At 39.0% G+C, this 19,901-nt stretch overlaps 1 long non-coding RNA gene across 2 annotated transcripts in view; it reads left to right on the forward strand.

Moving 5' to 3' along the window:
* LOC133635628 (uncharacterized) overlaps positions 1-19,901 on the forward strand; it is a 383,906-nt gene that overhangs the window by 146,104 nt on the left and 217,901 nt on the right. For both annotated transcript variants that reach the window (XR_009822088.1, XR_009822089.1), the window contains one exon: positions 13,245-13,401. This is a non-coding gene — a long non-coding RNA (uncharacterized LOC133635628). The remainder of the gene's footprint in view (positions 1-13,244; positions 13,402-19,901) is intronic.

The following is a 19,901-nucleotide window of genomic DNA, read 5'->3' on the forward strand; positions in this document are numbered from 1 at the left end:
ATGTTGACAAAATAATAGGTAGATAAATGACACAATATGTTACTGCATATGTCAGCAGACTAAGTTAGGAGTCTTTGTTTGTTTACTTTCTAATAAAAGACAAGTTGTCTTGTATGTTCACTATTTTATTTAAGGACAAACTTGCAATAAGAAACATATGCTTAATGTACACTAAGATTTTTTGTTAAAATAAAGCCAATAATGCAATTTTTTGGTGGTCCCCTCTATTTAGAAATGTACCGCCATTTTTTTTGTACCGGTACCAAAATATTGGTATCGTTACAACACTACTAGCATGAAATAAAATACGCAATATTAGATTTTTTGGTTGTTGTAGTGAGATTACATTTCACGGATAAATCTGATCAAAGTCAAAGAGCTGTGCTGTCGGCTTGGTTTAAAGCGTTAAAGTGTTGCATAATTTTCCTTGCAATTAAAGGACCATTCAACAAAAGCCTGCGAGGTATGCGCCACAATTAACGACCCCGATGCTCATTAGCAAGGCTTGCTGTAAACAAATAGCTTGCAGAGTTCCGTTATGTCATACAAGAGGTAGTAATTGCTTGTTCATCCAACTCTTTGTGGCCAGTAGTTCATGGCAATGTGCAAACTTTTATTTGTTAAAATATTGTTATGCAAAGCCTTTATTTTTATAAAGAAAATAATATTTATTGAAGTTATTTTTTTGCATTATAGTAACATATAACACAAGCTATTAAGCAAACTTCATGTAGTTTCTGCTCACGATGGTGGCAATTGGGAGTCTTGATTGGATGGAATTGAATTCAAGTCACCAGAATAACTCGGCGGAAAGCTTTCCATTTTTCCATGGATAGGAATTGAACGTCAATGTCACAAAATGGGAAAACTTTTTAAGCAATAAGGCCTGTATCTTATTTGAATGGCTGGAAAATAAATTTACATTTTTGCGCAATCATGTTAATAATTTTCAATTTTATGTTAATGTTTCACTGTAATGTGATTATTGTCAACTAGGGTTGTCTCGATACCAATATTTTGGTACCGGTACCAACATGTTTTTCGATACTTTTCTAAATAAAGGGGACCACACAAAAATTGCATTATTGGCTTTATTTTAACAAAAAATCTTAGGGTACATTAAACATATGTTTCATAAATAGTCAACTATTTTACATTCTAAAAAAGAACAGCAGTGGTGTGGAGCCTTCAAGTACATACAAGAAACTATATTGTTCTTAATATTTTTTTACCATGGTGGTAGCATGATGCCATGCAATTTGTAACAAAATAGGTAATTAAAAGGTTAAAACATATATTTAAATACATTTTTATTCGGTATTAGTATAAACACTTAAGCCTTTTCTCAATATGTTGTGCCTTTTTGCTGTGTTTTTTGATTGTTGCAGGAAGGGTTGTCCAAAATGTATTTCGATACTTTTCTAAATGAAGGGGACCACAAAAAATGGCATTGTTGGCTTTATTTTAATAAAACATCTTAGAGTACATTAAACATATGTTTCTTATTGCAATTTAGTCCTTAAATAAAATGGTGAACATACTAGACAACTTGTCTTTTATTAGTAAGTAAACAAACAAAGGCTCCTAATTAGTCTGCTGACATATGCAGTAACATATTGTGTCATTTATCATTCTATTATTTTGTCAACATTATAAAGGAAAAGCTGTAAAAATTGATTAATCTACTTGTTCATTTACTGTTTATATCTGGTTATTTTCCATTTTAACATGTTCTATCTACACTTCTGTTAAAATTTAATAATCACTTCTTCTTCTGTTGTTTGATACTTTACATTAGTTTTGGATGATACCACAAATTTAAGTATCGATCCGATGCCAAGTAGTTACAGCATCATACATTGGTTATAATTTAAGTCCTCATGTGTCCAGGGACGTATTTCCTGAGTTTATGAATTTATTATGAATTAAAAAGAAACAATATTTGACGATAAAAAATATAGATGTATCATAGTAGTATCGACTAGATACGCTCCTGTACTTGGTATCATTACAGTGGTTGTCATGTGTAGATCCACCAATGGCGTTTGTTTACATTGTGATGTCGGTGAGCTACAGTGTGTAGTGAAGCATGTTTAGCTATTCCTCGTCCTGCAGGGATGATACTTGTAAGAAACTTACTTTATTTGTCGCCATGGAGGCGAGGATTAGTGATTTAGAAGTAGCTAAAACACTGCCGATTGCGAATGGACATTAGCCGCTAGCTAGCTAGCCATGTCTTAAAGCACCTCTTCCTGAGGGCGTTTCAGTGTTATAACTTCACCTTTATCTTTAGTATTTAAGCCAAAATGCGTCCGTTCTCCCTTTTCTGTCTCCACACTGTGTCTGCTTGTAAGCACTCTGTGATTAATCATTAATAATCCAAATGCAAAAGGTTGAGTAATCTGATTACAACATTTTATTATTTCACAGTCAGTGATGTCAGAAACACATTTAGAATCAGTTTTAGTGGCCAAATGTTCAACACACAACAATAATTGGAAAAAAAGACACAAGTTATTTCCATAGAATTACACTAACAAATAGGTGAAATGTCCCAAAAACTGAAACTTGACCTACCTGTACAACACGACTGTTGTGTGGATTTATGAAATATCTCCCAAACTGTTACGGTTTACCTTTGCAGCGTATTCACTCTGTATGCAAAGCACCTTTTTCTCCATTAGTGATGAGGCGCAATTAGGTCAGACAGTTTGTGATATAGCTATCATCCTCCATCTGCGTCTATATTCCACTAAACACACATCTTTCAAACAGGAGAATTATATTCACTTTCTGTTTACTCTTGTTTTAATGCTGATTCCAGCATTACAATAAATAAATATGTATATATATATATATATATATATATATATATATATATATATATATATATATATATATATATATATATATATATATATATATGAAATAGAACATAAAAAGAACATAATGTCATGGCTGTCTTGAGTTTCCAATAATTTGTACAACTCTTATTTTTTTGTGATAGAGTGATTGGAGCACATACTTGTTGGTCACAAAAAACATTCATGAAGTTTGGTTCTTTTATGAATTTATTATGGGTCTACTGAAAATGTGAGCAAATCTGCTGGGTCAAAAGTATACATACAGCAATGTTAATATTTGCTTACATGTCCCTTGGCAAGTTTCACTGCAATAAGGCGCTTTTGGTAGCCATCCACAAGCTTCTGGTTGACTTTTTGACCACTCCTCTTGACATAATTGGTGCAGTTCAGCTAAATTTGTTGGTTTTCTGACATGGACTTGTTTCTTCAGCATTGTCCACACGTTTAAGTCAGGACTTTGGGAAGGCCATTCTAAAACCTTCATTTTAGCCTGATTTAGCCATTCCTTTACCACTTTTGGTGTGTGTTTGGGGTCATTGTCCTGTTGGAACACCCAACTGCGCCCAAGACCCAACCTCCGGGCTGATGATTTTAGGTTGTCCTGAAGAATTTGGAGGTAATCCTCCTTTTTCATTGTCCCATTTACTCTCTGTAAAGTACCAGTTCCATTGGCAGCAAAACAGGCCCAGAGCATAATACTACCACCACCATGCTTGACGGTAGGAATGGTGTTCCTGGGATTAAACGCCTCACCTTTTCTCCTCCAAATATATTGCTGGGTATTGTGGCCAAACAGCTCAATTTTTGTTTCATCTGACATCACATGGACAAAGATAAGACATTCTGGAGGAATGTTTTGTGGTCAGATGAAACAAAAATTGTGTTTTGGAGGAGAAAAGGTGAGGCCTTTAATCCCAGGAACACGATTCCTACCGTGAAGCTAGGTGGTGGTAGTATTATGCTCTGGGCCTGTTTTGCTGCCAATGGAACTGGTGCTTAATGGGACAATGAAAAAGGAGGATTACCTCCAAATTCTTCAGGACAACTTAAATCATCAGCCAGGAGGTTGGGTCTTTGGAGCAGTTGACCCCAAACACACGTCAAAAGTGGTAAAGAAATGGCTAAATCATGCTAGAATGAAAGTTTTAGAATGGCCTTACCAAAGTCCTGACTTAAACGTGTGGACAATGCTGAAGAAACAAGTCCATGTCAGAAAACCAACACATTTAGCTGAACTGCACCAATTTTGTCAAGAGGAGTGGTCAAAAATTCAAACAGAAGCTTGTGGATGGCTACCAAAAGCGCCTTATTGCAGTGAAACTTGCCAAATATTAACATTGCTGTATGTATACTTTTGACCCAGCAGATTTGCTCACATTTTCAGTAGACCCATAATAAATTCATAAAAGAACCAAACTTCATGAATGTTTTTTGTGACCAACAATTATGTGCTCCAATCACTCTATCACAAAAAAATTGTGGAAGTTATTGGAAACTCAAGACAGCCATGACATTATGTTCTTTACAAGTGTATTCACATTTGCCGTTTAAATACTGAGGAGACGGTGCGGTGATCAGCAGCCAGTTGAGGCACTTGTGCCTCACCATGGATTGCGCAATGACTCGGCTAACTGCTGGCCTGCTGTGCAGTGAGACTGTATTGCTATATGAATTATATTATACATTTCCATAGTTTAGTTAGCTGAGGTATATAATGTACAGTGTATTTTGTCAACTGTATGTGTGTAACGTATTTTTAGTGCTGAGCGATCATAAATCTGCTGCCAAGACACACTGTGTGAGGCTCGTCTCATAACCCCGCCTCCTGGTGCCGGTTAACACTCCCGCCGCAGAATGCACCGCCCGACGGGAGCGCCACACCAACCAAAGCCCACACCCAAACCCTCCACGTATCAAGACCGAATCCACCCAAAAAAAGTCACTTAACAAGAAGCCAAAAAGTGCAAAAACAACAATGCTCGCGCTGCAGGAGCCGCGAACGACCGCAGGGACACAACATTAGGTACACCTGCACTGCAGGTTCATATGTTTGTAAATCTGACTGTGATGATGCAGTCGTGCCTCACCAGACATTAACCTCACCGCACGCCACTGATATATATATATATATATATATAAATATAATGTAAAAGTGAAGAATCACAATGGCTGCTTCGTACTGAAGTGCAGTTAGTCCATTAGTGTGGGCTGGAAAAAAAAAAACGTTAATTGAGGTGTAATTAGATAAGAGCTTTAAGTGCAGAGTCCTGATGGGAGCCAGCTATATAATGTAGGGATCATTTTGTATTATAGCAATTTGAGTAGTTCAGAGATTGAGGAAAACAAAGCAATGAGAAAATGAGACGAACACATTGAATAGACTCTCCCTGAAATAGTAAAGTCTTTGTCTCGTGCCAAGCGAGGTGTGGAAAGCTTGCATAATTGATGGGATAGTGTAAGGAAAAATGGTAAATATGACTAGTTTTGGTACCCTTGAGCATGGCAGTTGTATTTGGGTATGAGTGGACACGATTTTTTGACAGCCCGCCGCGAAATCTTCAAAAAATAACACACGTAAGTTGAAATGTTGACATGGGGCGGTATAGCTCGGCCGTGCCAGCAACTTGAGGGTTCCAGGTTCGATCCCCGCTTCCGCCATCCTAGTCACTGCCGTTGTGTCCTTGGGCAAGACACTTTACCCACCTGCTCCCAGTGCCACCCACACTGGTTTAAATTTAACTTACCATGAATTGATTAACGTGGAGTTGAAAAACGTTTTCGGGTGTTACCATTTAGTGGTCGATTGTACGGAATATGTACTGTACTGTGCAATCTACTAATAAAAAAGTTTCAATCAATCAAAAGATATTGGGTTTCACTATGTAAAGCGCTTTGAGTTACTAGAGAAAAGCGCTATATAAAATATAATTCACTTCACTTCACTTCACATTAAAAACTAGGCATGTGATTTTTTTTTTTTTATCTAAGCCAATACCGCTACAGACAACTTCCTGCTTCTCGAACGATACCAATAACCGATTAACTTTTTTAGAGCTAATATTTTTTTTAATGTAGATTTAAAGGCCTACTGAAATGAATTTTTTTTATTTAAACGGGGATAGCAGATCTATTCTATGTGGCATACTTGATCATTTCGCGATATTGCCATATTTTTGCTGAAAGGATTTAGTAGAGAACAACGACGATAAAGATTGCAACTTTTGGTATCTGATAAAAAAAAAGGCTTGCACCTACCGGAAGTAGCGTGACGTAGTCAGTTGAACATATACGCAAAGTTCCCTATTGTTTACAATGATGGCCGCATGAAGTGAGAGAGATTCGGACCGAGAAAGCGACAATTTCCCCATTAATTTGAGCGAGGATGAAAGATTTGTGGATGAGTAAAGTGCAAGTGAAGGACTAGTGGGGAGTTGAAGCTATTCAGATAGGGAAGATGCTGTGAGAGCCGGGGGTGACCTGATATTCAGCTGGGAATGACTACAACAGTAAATAAACACAAGACATATATATACTCTATTAGCCACAACACAACCAGGCTTATATTTAATATGCCACAAATTAATCCTGCATAAAAACACCTGCGTGTTTGTTATGCTAGCTCCTAGCTCCTATGCTAGCTCCTAGCTCCATAGAACACGCCAATACAATTCAAACACCTGATCAACACACACAATCACTCAGCCCAAAAGACCGTTCACCTAACCCAAGGTTCATAAAGCTTATATATTTTAAAAAAGTTACGTACATACGCAAAAAAAAGTTGCGCACATACGGTCAAGCGATCAAATGTTTAGAAGCCAAAGCTGCATACTCACAGTAGCATGTCTGCGTCTTTGTCATCCAAATCAAAGTAATCCTGGTAAGAGTCTGTGTTGTCCCAGTTCTCTACAGGCGTCTGTGTATCGAAGTCAAAAGTCCTCCTGGTTAGAGTCTCTGTTATCCGAGTTCTTCCATCTTGACTGCATCTTTCGGGAATGTAAACAAAGAAGCGCCGGCTGTGTACTGTTGTTGCTGACTACGTTCGAAAAATACGTCCATTTCGCACCGACAACTTTCTTCTTTGCTTGCTCAGCTTCCTTCTCCATAATGCAATGAACATGATTGCAACAGATTCACGAACACAGATGTCCAGAATACTGTGGAATTATGAAATGAAAACAGAGCTTTTTCGTATTGGCTTCAATGTGGAAGGCATACCCGTGTTCGCCGGTCTACGTCACGCGCATACGTCATCCTCAGAGGCGTTTCGAACCGGAAGTTTAGCGGCAAATTTAAAATGTCACTTTATAAGTTAACCCGGCCGTGTTGGCATGTGTTATAATGTTAAGATTTCATCATTGATATATAAACTATCAGACTGCGTGGTCGGTAGTAGTGGGTTTCAGTAGGCCTTTAAATGTACTTTGTGCACACTAGGGTTGTCCAGATACCAATATTTTGGTACCGGTACCAATATGTATTTTGGTACCTTTCGATACTTTTCTAAATAAAGGGCACCACAAAAAATGGCATTATTGGCTTTATTTTAACCAAAAAATCTTAGGGTACATTAAACATATGTTTATTATTGCATTGTTGTCCTTAAATAAAATAGTGAACATGCTAGACAACTTTTCTGTAATAGTATGTCAATATGTAGTGCGCTTTTCTACCTTCAAGGTACTCAAAGCGCTTTGACACTATTTCCACATTCACCCATTCACACACTGATGGCGGGAGCTGCCATGCAAGGCGCTAACCACGACCCATCAGGAGCAAGGGTGAAGTGTCTTGCTCAAGGACACAACGGACGTGACGAGGTTGGTAGAGGGTGGGGATTGAACCAGGAACCCTTAGGTTGCTGGCCTGTTTCTCTCCCAACTGTGCCACGCCGTCAATATTAGCTAATACTCATTAAACAACTGTAATAGTACGTGAACATGCAATACTCTTTTGATTGATTGATTGGAACTTTTATTAGTAGATTGCACAGTACAGTACATATTCCGTACAATTGACCACTAAATGGTAACACCCCAATAAGTTTTTCAACTTGTTTAAGTCGGGGTCCACGTAAATCATTTCATGGTACAAATTAGGGCTGCAACAACTAATCGATTAAAATCGATTATTAAAATAGTTGCCGATTAATTTAGTCATCGAATCGTTGGATCTATGCTATGCGCATGCGCAGAGGTTTTTTTTATTTTTTATTTGGTATTTTTATTTTTTATTTTTTTTAAATAATTTTTTAAATTTTTTTTTATTTTTAATAAACCTTTATTTATAAACTGCAACATGTACAAACAGCTGAGAAACAATAATCAAAATATGTATGGTGCCAGTATGCTGTTTTTTTTCAATAAAATACTGGATAGGATAGAAATGTAGTTTGTCTCTTTTATCCGATTATTAATCGATTAATCGAAGTAATAATCGACAGATTAATCGATTATCAAATTAATCGTTAGTTGCAGCCCTAGTACAAATATATACTTTCATCATAATACAGTCATCACACAAGATAATCATCAGAGTATATACATTGAATTATTTACATTATTTACAATAGGGGGGGTGGAATGTGGAGGGGGTTGGGGCAGGGGTTGTGGAGGGGGGCGGGTCTGATGTCCAATGTTAGCTAATACTCGCTGAAAACTAACATAGTACGTGAACATGCAGTATTCTCACGTCTTATATGAGCTCATTCTCAATACATACCAAAACTACACGGATGTTTGTGAAAATAAACATAAAACAGAACTGAAAAATATCACTAGTATTGATCTGCTAGTGATACTACCCCTTGTATTTATAATTCCAATATATTTCTTCCCCTCCATTTTTCTGCATTCTTTTGTATCTCTAATTATTACGTATATGTATTGTTGCACAGTGTTTCCCATAAACTGCCAAGATACCTGTGGCGGTGGGGGCGTGGCTATGGGCGTGGTCACCATGACATCATCGAGTAATTTGCATAATTTACTACAATGATTTGATTTTCTCTAAAAAGGCTCAAAAAATTTATACTTACTAATTAATAATAAGTTTTGTTTTAAACGTCCATCCATCCATCCATCCATCCATTTTACAATATAATTACAACACTTTATGTACATATTTATATACAGATTTGAACAATAAGTTATTCACTGAAATATATTTATTAATTGTGGTTGTTACAAAAAATATATCTTATAAAATATAAAAGCTAAAATGTCTCAAAGCTCTGCCCCTTTATTTAGTGCATACTAAATAATTTAACTTTAGCCTACTACTACAACCATATTATTTACCAGCAACATAAAGCGAAACAGAGGCAGAGGTGTCCTGCCACAGTCAGTAACAAATAAACAGAAAACAGTAGTGGTGGTAGATAGACACAGAGCTTCATCAAACATCTGATCCACTGAACAAAGAGCTCCAAAAATCTTGAACTTTAGACTGCCATCAGTTTTACTCCCTACACTTAACCATGTGTTTCCTACTGCCTGCAGACTTTGCACCCTTTGTTATATACACATGTTGTGTTTCTAATATAAATACATTTAATAAAGTCCAATACAAATAAGGCAACAAGAGAAGTATCCTACACTTCTCTTTTGTAAAGTAAATCTGAACAGCCGATATGGGCATCTACATCAACTATATGATTTGCCTGAGAAGCTGGAGAGGACAAAAAAAAAAAAAATTTTTTTTTTTTTTTTTTTTTTAATTTAAAAAAAAAAAGAAGTATTTTTTTTTAATTTTTTTTATTTGTGGCGGACGTAATTCTTTCGTGGCGGGCCGCCACAAATAAATGAATGTGTGGGAAACCCTGGTTGCATTTGAACAACTGTATTGTTGATAATAGAGGTCAATTATTGGTATTATTCATTATCAATAGCGCTATTTCTATTGGTATTTGTATTGCTCCATTTGTAGTGTAATAATGCTCATTGTCATTTCTGTATTATTTATTTTGCTAACTGCTTCTTTGCTATCACTTTTACCATCATATTTGTACATATCCTATTTGCTGATGTTGTTCTATTGTTGTGTTTGCTGTTGTTGTTTTTGTTTCTCTGTCTTATCCCCACAATTTCCCCCTCTGTCTTCCTTTTTTTCTCTTTCTATCTCCTCCTGCTCCGGCCCGGCTGCACCAAATGATAATATAAATACATTTAATAAAGTCAAATACAAATAAGGCAACAAGAGAAGTATCCTACACTTCTCTTTTGTAAAGTAAATCTGAACAGCCGATATGGGCATCTACATCAACTATATGATTTGCCTGAGAAGCTGGACAGGACAAAAAAATACAAATAAATAAATATTTCCAATATTGGACACCAGCCAAGGTTCTACCAGCCACCTACATGTCTACACACTCTGATATCAAACTCTCCAAAATCCCTTTTTGAAGCTAACACCGCAGCACGACTTCAGAGCACTCTGCTGTTTGTTTCCGCAGAAAACAAGTCTGCAGGATTTATTTTTATTTTTCAGCGCTCGTGTGTGTGTGAATGTGCGAACACGCTTGTGCAGTTGTGATGTGTGCCGGCGGGAGAGGTAGACGGCCACAAAGAGCTCTTACAGTGTGTACTCCTCTTCATACTGTTTGTGATAATGAGTCCGTGTGATTACTTGTGTGCAGTACTTGAGTGCATGTTGGTGTTCCTGCACTATACCTAAACACACCTACTTTATATTGTGTAATCTTACTTACAATTCAGAGACGTACCTTTTTGTTGTTAATCGTTAAATTTAGCGGCGGTGTTGATGCTCGTTTTTGCCGTTTTTTATTTTCATGGCAAAAAGAGATGGCCTGCTTTTGCAGTCTGTAATAGCGGTGGACCAGCCTGGACACGCCATGTTGAGGTTTTTTTGCAAACCTGTTAATAGAGCTGATAGTTAAATACAGTCACAATGTAAATACTAGAGATGTCCGATGATGGCTTTTTTGCCGATTTCCGATATTGTCCAACTCTTAATTACCGATTCCGATATCAACCGATACGATATATACAGTCGTGGAATTAACACATTACTATGCCTAATTTTGTTGTGATGCCCCGCTGGATGCATTAAACAATGTAACAAGGTTTTCCAAAATGAATCAACTCAAGTTATGGAAAAAAATGGCAACATGGCACTGCCATATTTATTATTGAAGTCACAAAGTGCATTATTTTTTGTAACATGCCTCAAAACAGCAGCTTGGAATTTGGGACATGCTCTCCCTGAGAAAGCATGAGAAGGTTGAGGTGGGCGGGGTTTATAGGGGGTAGCGGGGGGTGTATATTGTAGCGTCCCGGAAGAGTTAGTGCTGCAAGGGGTTCAGGGTATTTGTTCTGCTGTGTTTATGTTGTTACGGTGCAGATGTTCTCCCGAAATGTGTTTGTCATTCTTGTTTGGTGTGGGTTCACAGTGTGGCGCATATTTGTAACAGTCTTAAAGTTGTTTATACGGCAACCCTCAGTGTGACCTGTATGGCTGTTGACCAAGTATGCCTTGCATTCACTTGTGTGTGTGAAAAGCCGTAGATATTATGTGACTGGGCCGACACGCAAAGGCAGTGCCTTTAAGGTTTATTGGCGCTCTGTACTTCTCCCTACGTCTGTGTACCACTCTGTACAGCGGCGTTTTAGTCATAAATTTTACTTTTTTGAAACCAATACCGATAATTTCCGATTTTACATTTTAAAGCATTTACCGGCCGATAATATCGGCAGTCCGATATTATCGGACATCTCTACAACTAATACATTCTAACGTCATTTCCGGGCTATGTAGAGCGCCTAAATATAAGCCACAGTCACCAATTTTTGTATAAAATTTGTACTAGGGTTGTACGGTATACCGGTACAAGTATAATACTGCAATACTAATGAATCATATTCGGTACTATACCGCCTCTAAAAAGTACCGGTACCCGACCCCCTTTTTTTCAACGCATCGTCCCTTCATGACATTTCTGGTTTTACGAGCAGAGGAGCATGTTCGGCAGCGCACAATCACAGAGTACTTACAAGCAGACACAGTGTGTCGACAGAAAAGGGAGAACGGACGCATTTTGGCTTAAATACTAAAGATAAAGGTGAAGTTATAACACTGAAACACCCTCAGGAAGAGGTGCTATTAAGATAAGGCTAGCTAGCATCCGCAGTCTGCAGTGTTTTAGCGACTTCTAAATCACTAATCCTCGCCTCCATGGCGACAAATAAAGTACGTTTCTTACAAGTATCATCCCTGCAGGACGAGGAATAGCTAAACATGCTTCACTACACACCGTAGCTCACCGGCATCACAATGTAAACAAATGCCATTGGTGGATCTACACGACATCCACTGTAATGATACCAAGTACAGGAGCGTATCTAGTTGATACTACTATGATTACATCAATATTTCTTTAGCATCACAAAATCTTTTTTTGTTTATTTTTAATTTATATTATGTTTATAAACTCAGGAAACACGTCCCTGGACACATGAGGACTTAAATTATGACCAATGTATGATCCTGTAACTACTTGATATCGGATCGATACTTACATTTGTGGTATCATCCAAAACTAATGTAAAGTACCAAACAACAGAAGAATGCGTGATTATTACATTTTAACAGAAGTGTAGATAGAACATGTTAAAAGAGAAAGTAAGCAGATATTAACAGTAAATGAACAAGTAGATTAATAATTCATTTTCTACCACTTGTCCTTAAAAATGTTGACACAATAATAGGTAGATAAATGACACAATATGTTACTGCATATGTCAGCAGACTAATTAGGAGCCTTTGTTTGCTTACTTACTAATAAAATAAAAAATGTCTCGTATGTTCACTATTTAATTTAAGGACAAACTTGCAATAAGAAACATTTGTGTAATGTACCCTAAATATTTTTTGTTCAAATAAAGCCAATAATGCCATTTTTTTGTGGTCCCCTTTATTTAGCAAAGTACCAACGTATCAAAATACATTTTGGTACCGGTACCAACATATTGGTGTCGGGACAACCCTATACTGTATATTGCATTGGATGTTGTTCCACTACAGTCCTGTGGGTGGCGGTAATGTGAAAATGATGAAATAAAAATAAACTGCCGCGATAGTTTATTACTTTTGCTGGTAAGAAACAAAGGCAGACAATTTGAATTAACATACTTAAATACATAATGTGAGTTAAAGTATGAATGTATGTACCTATATACATAGTGTTATTTTAAGTAAAAGCAAATATAATGTTAATTTACCTTGAGAACTTGGACTTGGGTATCTATAGCCAGTGGCCTTCTTTTTAATAGTTTATACTTCAACAAGCCTCTTCCCCACCTCCCGCGACCATCCGTGGCTGTGTGACACATCACTGTCTCCCTCCTCGTGTGTCCGTAGGGCTACTCCATGTCCTCCCACGACACGACAACGCCCGGCTGAATGAGCGCTTCGGCCCCCACAGCGTCCCAGGGGACTGGCGTCTGTCGGCGTGATGCACTCTCCACTGCTGCAAACTCCATTACCCACTGTCCTGCTTCTCCGTCACTGACAGCGGGTAGGGGCCACACACGCAGACAGTTGTTGGTATGGTGGCAAAACATTCGAAACCACTCTCAACAGTGCTTCTTTACATTTAAGGCAATTAAAAACTGTTAGAGTTAGACACTGGTCTACCTAAAAAAAAAAATGGCCAGTGGGCATATTGTATGTCCTGCAGCCATTGCTCACGTACAAAGCAAGCCTCCCACACACATTATCTTGAAAAGAGCTCATTGAAGCCTTCCCTCTCTACATTTTCAGGAGTGTTCATCGTAATGGCTTGCAAAAAGCCTGAAGAGCTTTTCCCACACACACTTTGGCGGCTCTTTCATTAATGAATACCCAATTCACTCCGGTTTAAAAGCTCAAAGTTTCTGCTTTTTTGCCTGTAAGGGTCTTTTCTTGCTCGCTACAAGTGGCGATATGCAAAAACGAACTTTCCAGTATGAAATGTACCATTAGCTGCAAGGCAGAGAGCTGAGTTTTGTCCCAAAAAATGTTGGAATTTATTTTTCACTTACAACACTGTGCATATAATATATGTGCTTGTTTCAGAATGTTAAGGAGCAAATAAAACAATGACACCCATGTTAAGCTAAGTTAAAGGCCTACTGAAAGCCACTACTACCGACCACGCAGTCTGATAGTTTATATATCAATGATGAAATCTTAACATTGCAACACATGCCAATACGGCCGGGTTAACTTATAAAGTGCAATTTTAAATTTCCCAGGAAATATCCGGCTGAAACGTCTCGGTATGATGACGTATGCGCGTGACGTAGTCAGTTAAACGGAAGTATTGGTACCCCGTAAAATCCTATACAAAAAGCTCTGTTTTCATTTCATAATTCCACAGTATTCTGGACATCTGTGTTGGTGAATCTTTTGCAATTTGTTTATTGAACAATGAAGGCTGCAAAGAAGAAAGTTGTAGGTGGGATCGGTGTATTAGCGGCGGCGGCGGACTACAGCAACACAACCGGAGGACTTTGTTGGAGAGCAGACGTGCTAGCCGGTGACCTCACCTTGACTTCCTACGTCTCCGGGCCGCCAACCGCATCTGTGATCGGGTGAAGTCCTTCGTCGCACCGTCGATTGCTGGAACGCAGGTGAGCACGGGTGTTGATGAGCAGATGAAGGCTGGCTGGCTGGCGTAGGTGGATAGCTAATGTTTTTAGTATAGCTCAGTGAGGTCCGGTTGCTAAGTTAGCTTCATTGGCGTCGTCAGCACAGCATTGTTAACCTTCGCCAGCCTGGAAAGCATTAACCGTGTAGTTACATGTCCACGGTTCAATAGTATTGTTGATTTTCTATCAATCCTTCCAGTCAGGGGTTTATTTCTTTTGTTTCTATATGCAGTTAAAGCACGATGCTATCACGTTAGCTTGTAGCTAAAGTGTTTCACCGATGTATTGTCGTGGAGATAAAAGTCACTGTGAATGTCCATTTCGCGTTCTCGACTCTCATTTTCAAGAGGATATAGTATCCGAGGTGGTTTAAAATACAAATCCGTGATCCACAATAGAAAAAGGAGAGAGTGTGGAATCCAATGAGCCAGCTTGTACCTAAGCTACGGTCAGAGCGAAAAAAGATACGTCCTGCACTGCCTCTAGTTCTTCACTCTAACGTTCCTCATCCACGAATCTTTCATCCTCTCTCAAATTAATGGAGGAATCGTCGCTTTCTCGGTCCGAATCGCTCTCACTTCTGGCCGCCATCACTGTAAACAATAGGGAACTTTGTGGAAATGTTCAGCTGACTACGTCACGCTCCTTCCGGTAGGGGCAAGGCTTTTTTTTGTCAGACAACAAAAGTTGCGATCTTTATCGTCGTTTTTCTATACTAAATCCTTTCAGCAAAAATATGGCAATATCGCGAAATGATCAAGTATGACACATTTCAGTAGGCCTTTAAAGTACCACTGATAGTCACACTAGCTGTGGTGAAATTTGTCCTCTGCATTTGACCCATCCCGTCGTTAACTTCCTGGGAGGCGAGGGGAGCAGTGCACTGCAAAAAGTCAGTGTTCAAAAACAAGAAAAAACTAAACAAAAATGAGGGGTGTTTTACTTGAACTAAGCAAAATTATCTGCCAAGAGAACAAGAAAATTTGGCTTGTCAAGACTTTCCAAAACAAGTAAAATTAAAGCTGCAAGCAGCGTTGGTCGGGCCCGCATATTTGGCAGGTGCTAGTTGCTGAAGGATGTCAATCTATGAAATGTAGGTCTAAGTGAGACCTACATAGAGGTTTTTGTTTCATGTCTCTAAGACGTTCCTACCGGAAGATACAAGCAGTTTTGTCTGTGTTTTCCTCTGAGGAGCAGTTATGTCTCTGTTTTATTCAAAAATTGCGCTAGAGCGCAATTTTGAGTTTAGGGGTTAGTTTTTTTTATTAGATCGCAATTTCCACCAGTCCTGATGTGTGTGAAAAGTTTGGTGAGTTTTGAAGTATTTTAAGGGGGTCAAATTACAGCTCAAAGAGGCAAAAATGTGTGTTTTTAGTCATTTTTTGTCTTGAAGGGGAAATTGCCAACTTCCTGTTGATTTTTGCCCGAAGAAATTAATTAATGAAAAGTAGGTCTAAGTGAGACCTACATAGAGGTTTTTGTTTCATGTCTCTACGACATTCGTACTGGGAGTTAGAGGCAGTTTTCTTCCTAGGGGGCGCTAGAGCGTAATTTTGAGTTTTGGGGTTTGGTTTTTTGACTAAAGAGTTTTGTTCGCGTTTTTTTATGTGTGTGTCAAATTTGGTGAGTTTTGAAGCATGTTAAGGGGGGCAAAGTAGTGCGCAAAGCTGCGGAAAAATAATAATAGTAATAATAATAATAATAAACCTTACAATAACAATAGGTCCTTTCGTCCCAATGCAAAAGGACTCCCGTTGGGATTCCTTTTACATGGGCCGTGCGGGCCCTAATTAGCTAACCTCAATGAACCCAAAAATACCTTAAAATAAGTATATTCTCACTAATAAGTGCACTTTTCTTGGTAGTAAAAAAAAATTGAGAGCTTTTTGCTCAATATGTTGAAAAATATTCTTAAATGAAGTCAATGCTAGTGCCATTATCTTGACATAATGATATGCGCTCGGCATCATGATTATTTATTTTTTCATGCTTGAAATAAGAAATGATTACTTTAAAAAAGCAGTTTTATACTTGTGAGTGTTGATGACACAGCTTTGCAACACTTGATATTCTAGTTTCAAGCATGTTTTACTCAATATAGGTCATCAAATCTCAGCAACAAGCTGTCATATCTTACTGAGATCATTTAGGACCAAAACCCTTAAAACAAGTAAAACACTCTAACATAAAATCTGCTTAGTGAGAAGAATTATCTCATCAGACAGAAAATAAGCAAATATCACCCTTATTTGAGATATTTCATCTTACTTAGATTTCAGTTTTAGCAGTGTGAGCAGCAGCGGTGGCCGCACCCGGGAATCATTTTCCGTGATTTAACCCCCAATTCCAACCCTTGATGCTGAGTGCCAAGCAGGGAGGTAATGGCTCCCATTTTTATAGTCTTTGGTATGACTCGGCCGGGGTTTGAACTCACGACCTACCGATCTCAGGGCGGACACTCTAACCACTAGGCCACTGAGTAGGTGTGAGCAGACACAGGAGAGGAGCCAGAGACGCAAAGCTTACTGAAAACAGAGAACTACGTTCCGGCGCTGGATCGTCGGCTGCGTTGGTCTTTAAAGTGTTGAGCCTCATCAGATTGAGGTGCGCTGATTGCAGATTCCCCCGCCAGATAGTCCATGCATCCATCCATCCATTTTCTACCGCTTGTCCCTTTCGTAATATGTCTGCTAATGGGTGCCATTTTGCGTACTAAATACATTTTGACAGATTTTTGAGCGCCGTGTGTAATGTTCTATATTCTCAATGGAACATTTACCAGTCTACATCAGGGGTGTCAAACGTACGGGCCGTGGGCCGGATCAGGTTTTAACCGGCCCGCGGGATGAGTTCGCTAAGTATAAAAATTAGCCGAAATATTTGAATGAAAGAAACTGCTGTTCTAAATGTGTCCACTAGATGTTGCAATAGCAATTCTTTGTATCTTTGTAGATTTTAAAAAAAAATAAACCACATGATCAAACCACATAAACAACATCATGGATTGAAAATTAACACCAATGAGTTGACTGATTGGCAGAATGGTGGAACAGGGGTTAGTGCATGTGCCTCACAATACGAAGGTCCTGAGTTCAATCCCGGGCTCGGCATCTTTCTGTGTGGAGTTTGCATGTTCTCCAAGTGACTGCGTGGGTTCCCTCCGGGTAGTCCCGCTTCTTCCCACCTCCAAAGATATGCACCTGGGGATAGGTTGATTGGCAACACTAAATTGGCCTTAGTGTGTGATTGTTGTCTGTCTATCTGTGTTGGCCCTGTGATGAGGTGGTGACTTGTCCAGGGTGTACACTGCCTTCCGCCCGAATGCAGCTGAGATAGGCTCCAGCACCCCCCGCCACCCCGAAAGGGACAAGCGGTAGTAGAAAATGGATGGAGTTGACTGATGAACACTATGACATCATTTATTCGGAAAATATAAATAACGACAAATAAAGATAGAATACTATTAACCGCAACATGTAAATGTAAAAAAACCTCAACAACATTATAATTTGTGCATTTTCAGAAGGTGCTCGTTCTATTTTTAAACAAAGAAAACAATCTGAACTTGTCTTTATTTTTAAGTTATCGTGCTGTGATTTCTCCCACTTGGGAGTAGATGTCTCTCCATGTGGCCCCCCCATCTAAAATGAGTTTGACACCCCTGGTATACATCTAGCTGTCTACATGTATCTCTTATGTGTGACTGCCATCTACTGGTCATATTTTTCATTACACCATGTACCAAAAAAAATAGCTGCGAGGTCGGTAAGCACAACCAGAATTATTCCGTAAGGCGCACTGTTGATTTTTGAGAAAATGAAATAATTTTAAGTGCGCCTTATAGTCCGAAAAATACGGTACTTAAAAAAGTTATTAATGAGATTACTTGTTACTAGTAGACATGTCCGATAATATCGAGCTGTCGATATTATCGGCCGATAAATGCTTTAAAATCTAATATCGAAAATGATCGGTATCCGTTTCAAAAAGTAAAATGTATGACTTTTTAAAACGCAGCTGTGTACACGGACGTAGGGAGAAGTACAGAGCGCCAATAAACCTTAAAGGCACTGCCTTTGCCTGCCGGCCCAATCACGTAATATCTACGGCTGTTCACATACACAAGTGAATGCAAGGCATACTTGGTCAACAGCCATACAGGTCACAGTGAGGGTGACCGTATAAACAACTTTAACACTGTTACAAATATGCGCCACACTGTGAACCCACACCAAACAAGAATGACAAACACATTTCGGGAGAACATCCACACCGTAACACAACATAAACACAACAGAACAAACACCCTGAACCCCTTGCAGCACTAACTCTTCCGGGACGCTACAATATACACCCCCCGCTACCCCTTCCTCATGCTCTCTTAGGGAGAGCATGTCCCATATTCCAAGCTGCTGTTTTGAGGCATGTTAAAAAAAATAATGCACTTTGTGACTTCAATAATAAATATGGCAGTGCCATGTTGGCATTTTTTTTCCATAACTTGAGTTGATTTATTTTGGAAAACCTTGTTACATTGTTTAATGCATCCAGCGGGGCATCACAACAAAATGAGGCATAATAATGTGTTATTCCACGACTGTATGTATCGGTATCGGTTGATATCGGAATCGGTAATTGAGAGTTGGACAATATCGGATATCTGCAAAAAAGCCATTATCAGACATCGCTAGTTACTAGTAAAAGTAACGACGTTGCTATTTAACGCTGTTCTTCCGTACACCGACTGTATCCTTCAGAAAACCAGGGCCATCTGCAGAGGACGCTGGCCCTCAGAAGGAAATTGCTGTTTTATTTGTCTCGACCAACGGAACGCAATCCTCGCAATCGCGGCCATAAATAAGGCTGCTCGGGGAAAATGACTATTTGAATGCGTCGCATTTATCAACAGTGAGCCCGCGTCTTCTTAGGCTAACTGCAACGCCCTCCGGCAACGAGATAGGATAATATCTTTTGTTCCTGGGAGGTGAAAGGCGGGTCAGATTTTGTCTGCCATGCAATCACCGCCGCCACGGAGTTTAATTGCTGTAAGCGCCCCTGCTCTTTGAAGGTGACATTGTCAAAATAAAAACAAAACAAAAAAACAGCACAGACGAGATGCCGGAGCAAACGACACCCACTACAACCCGCTCATACGTCCGATATTCATTTATTCTTCCCTGCGCAAGCAGCTACCATTAACGATGCTACGGCATCACTGGAATGAGACACTCCATTGTCCTCTTGCCAGCCGCCATGCGCCCGCTCCCCATTTCCATCTTTATTCATTCCCCCTCCACGCCTCATGTTGAATATTAACACTAATGGTGCTAAGGGGTGGGGGGGGGGGAAAGAAGGAGTGAGCTGGTTTAGCTGATGAGATGGGAAC

The sequence above is a fragment of the Entelurus aequoreus genome, linkage group LG20 (assembly GCF_033978785.1).
Source record: "Entelurus aequoreus isolate RoL-2023_Sb linkage group LG20, RoL_Eaeq_v1.1, whole genome shotgun sequence".
NCBI lineage: Eukaryota > Metazoa > Chordata > Actinopteri > Syngnathiformes > Syngnathidae > Entelurus > Entelurus aequoreus.